This window comes from Chrysochloris asiatica, unplaced genomic scaffold, assembly GCF_000296735.1.
Source record: "Chrysochloris asiatica unplaced genomic scaffold, ChrAsi1.0 scaffold00156, whole genome shotgun sequence".
NCBI lineage: Eukaryota > Metazoa > Chordata > Mammalia > Afrosoricida > Chrysochloridae > Chrysochloris > Chrysochloris asiatica.
This window is the reverse complement of record NW_006408674.1, coordinates 2,068,206-2,072,008: the sequence shown is the minus strand read 5'-3', so window position 1 is coordinate 2,072,008 and position 3,803 is coordinate 2,068,206. Positions and strand designations below refer to the sequence as shown.

General features: G+C 40.9%; 1 pseudogene; it reads right to left on the bottom strand.

Annotated features, from left to right (window-relative positions):
• Window positions 1-3,054: 3,054 nt before the first annotated feature.
• LOC102817180 lies at window positions 3,055-3,256 on the bottom strand (annotated as a pseudogene).
• Between the last annotated feature and the right edge of the window lie 547 nt (window positions 3,257-3,803).

Here is a 3,803-nt window from a genome sequence, read left to right as displayed (position 1 = left end):
ACAATTCAGATTCCCCCCATAATGCTAACTCCATGATCTTTTTTGGAAATATCCATATTTTTTCAAAACATGTTTTCTCCTTTTTTTTTTTTTTTTTTTTTTTAATGCCCTGCCTTGCCAGTCTTAGTCTGACTCTTGAAAAAGTCAGTCCTGCACGGTGAGTTGACATAGTGCTTCCATAGCACCTCACGTTAACCTCTGACATAGGTTCACTCTCCACGGTAAGACTTGGTGCTGCGCACAGATCCTGACCGTGGTAGGGGTGGCTGAGCATCTGTTAAGTGAGTATTTTCTATCACAACAATATTAATAGCTAAGCAGGCGGCTACCTCAGAAGCTGATGCAAAGGAAAAGGATGATGGGGGCAGGGGGGACATTTGGTGGAACTGGAGTCAGTGAGCATGGTTGCTGCAGTTAAGGGGCCCTTTGGGGAAGATCAAGGTTATTAGATAATTTGAAGATGATTTAGACTTAGCTCTGGTTGGCCCTGCTATCTGGAGAGGGTCGGTCCAGTGTTATTATTAGGTGCCATCTAGTCGGTACTGACTCATAGCAACCTTATGCCCAACAGAATGAAACAATGCCCAGTCCTGCACCAACCTCAGAATTGTTGATATGATTGAGCCCATTGCTGCTGCCACAGTGCCAATCCATCTCATTGAGGATCTTCCTCTTTTTTGCTGATGCTTCACTTTACCAAGCATGATGTACTTCTCCAGAGACTGGTCCCTCCTCATAATATGTCCGAAGTATGAGGGATGAAGGCTGACCATCTGGCTTCTAATGAGTATTCTGACTGTACTTCTTCCAACACAGATTTGTTTTTTTGGTGGTCCAATATTCTCCTCCAACACCACAACTCAAATGTATCAATTCTTCTACAGCATTCCTTATTCACTGCTCAACTTTTAGTCATATGAGATTACTGAAAATTCCATGGCGTTGATGTGGGGCACCTTAGTCCTCAAAGTAACATCTTGGCTCCTCAACACTTTAAAGAGGTCTTGTGCAGTACATAATTTGATTTCTTGACAGTTACTTCCAAGAGTGTCAATGGTTGATCTGAGCAAAATGAAGTCTTTGACAACTTCAATATTTTCTCCATTTATATGGATGTTGTTTATTGGTCCAGTGGGGAAGATTTTTGTTTTCTTTACATTGAGGTGCACCGCATACCAAAGGATGTGGTTTTTGATCTTCAACAGTAAGTATTTTAAGTCCTTTTCATTTTCAGCAAGCAAGGTTGTATCATTTATATGTCGTTGGTTGTTAATGAGTTTTTCTCCAATCCTGATGCCATGTTTTTCTTCATATAATCCAGCCTCTTGGATTATTTGCTTAGCACATAGATTGAATAAATATGGTGAAAGAATACAACTCTGGTACACACCTTTCCTAATTTTAAACCATTCAACGTCCCTTTGTTCTGTTCAAACAATTGTCTCTTGGTCTAGGTACAGGTTCCTCATGAGCACAATTAATTGTTACAGGATACTCTGCAATGTTGTCCATAGTTTGTCATGATCCACACAATCAAAAGTCTTTGCATAGTCAATAAAACACAGGTAAACATCTTTCTGGTATTCTCTGCTTTCAGCCAAGATTCATCTGATATCAGCAATGATAGCCCTCATTTCATGTCCTTGTCTGAATCCAGCTTAAAGCTCTGGCAGTTCTTTGTCAGTGTACTGTTGCAGCCGTTTAATTATCTTTAGAAAAATTTTACTTGCATACGATATTAATAATATTGTCTGATGGTTTCTGCATTCTGTTATGCCACCTCCCTTTGGAATGGACACAAATATGATTTTCTTCCAAACCATTGGCCAGGTAGCTGTCTTCCAAATACCTTGTCAGAGATGAGTGAATGCCTCCAGTGCTGCATCAGTTTGTTGAAAAATTCCAAGCTGTATTCCATAAATACCAGGAGACTTTTCTTTGTTAATGTCTACAGTGCACTTGGGACTTCCTCCTTCAGCATTTTTGGGTCTTGAACATATGCTACCTCTTGAAATGGTTGAACATCAATCATTTCTTTTTGGTACAGTGATTCTGTGTATTACTTTTATCTTCTTTTGATACTTTCTGGATCATTCAGTATTTTTTTCCATAAAATCCTTCAATATTTCAAGTAAAAGTGTGAATTTTTCCTTCAGTTCCTTCAGCTTGAGAAATGCTGAGCATGTTCTTCTCTTTTGTTTTTTAACTCCAGGTCGTTGCACATTTCATTATAATATTTGACTTTGTCTCGTCTAGCTGCCCTTCGAAATTTTCTATTTAGCTCTTTTACCTCCTCATTTCTTCCATTTACTTTAGCATCTCTATTCTGGGAACAAGCTTCGGTGTCTCTTCTGACGTTGCTTTTGGTCTTTTTCTTCATTTTCTGTATGTTCTTGTTCTAAACGACCCCCCCCCCTTTTTTTAAAGTAAAAATACATCATTTTAATGCACAGATTTCTTGTACTGACTCAGCACTTGTTTCTCCTATGCATGCATGCTGATTTTGTGAGCCACGTTTGTTTTCTCTTCCCACATGGTGCCATCTTCAACAAGCCACGGTGAAGCGGAGCCGTCTCTTCTACAAGAGCACTAAGTACCTTCTTGTCCACAAAGAGTTTTGTCAACTTTAACATTTTCAAAGGAGCCCGATGAGGCAGCTCCACATGGTGGGTTTTTATTGGAATCTTTTATTTGGAAAATGGCAAAACAGACTTGGATGGCTTCAAGTCCACAGGTGGCTTGGATTCATATCACATTTGGGTAAATGGTAAAGACTGAATACTAGCAGATTCTGCTCCAAACACAGCTGGGTGAGACAGCTTCATTTTGGGAAAGTCGACCAAATTATAAAAACTTTCCTAATGGGGAGATTTGTTCCAGCATTCTATGGCGTCTTAACAAGGGGAGTATGAACCTTCCGGTGCAATCCTCTCGTTCACAGCATTACTGAGTTCACTTCGTCAGTCGGGGGACCACAGGGACTGGATTCATATTTGCTTCAGGATCAAAAGCATGAAGATGTCTACACTTTCATAGTCAAAGTGGATGGTGGTCTCATTTCCTGTCAAATGGATCTGATCACACTTTTAACCTGGTGGCTGCACATCCGCTTGAAGAATACCAGTCTGATTATGGCTTGTTCTTTCCAGTGTTCCTCCGTCCACATCAGAGGCCAGAAGTAGATGTAGTAGATGGCAGCACCGAGCAGGAAGGTCAAGCCAACGAAAATGAGCGTAGAGCGCAGGTTCGGGCTCATGGTGCCCTTGGGGTTTGCCCTGACCCGCTGAGGGCCCGGAGACCAATCCCTGCTGCAGCCGGCCAGGTCGTGACCCCACTCCGAAAAGATAGAATTCCTTTCCCTTCCAGACCTTGGGGGCGGGACTTCTTAAAGACCTTTTGCTTTTTTCATGTATGATGTTCTTGATGTCATCCCACAACTTAAGTCTTCAGTGTCCAATACATCAAATATGTACTTGAGATGGTCTCTAAATTCCAGTGGGATATATTGAAGGTCATGTTTTGGCTCTTATGGACTTGTTTTAATTTTCTTTAGCTTCAACCTGAAGTTGCACATGAGCAATTGATGGTCTGTTCCACAAGTCTGTCCTTCCCCAGCCTGTTTTGGTTGGTGATAAGTGGTTTTTCCACTGTCTTTTTTCCACAGATGTAGTCAATTTGATTTCTGCATGTTCCATCTGCTGAGGTCCACATGTAAGTTTTATGTTGTTTAACAGAAGTATTTACAATGAAGAAGTAATTGGTCTTGCCAAATTCTGTCATGTGATCTCCAGCATTGTTTCTAT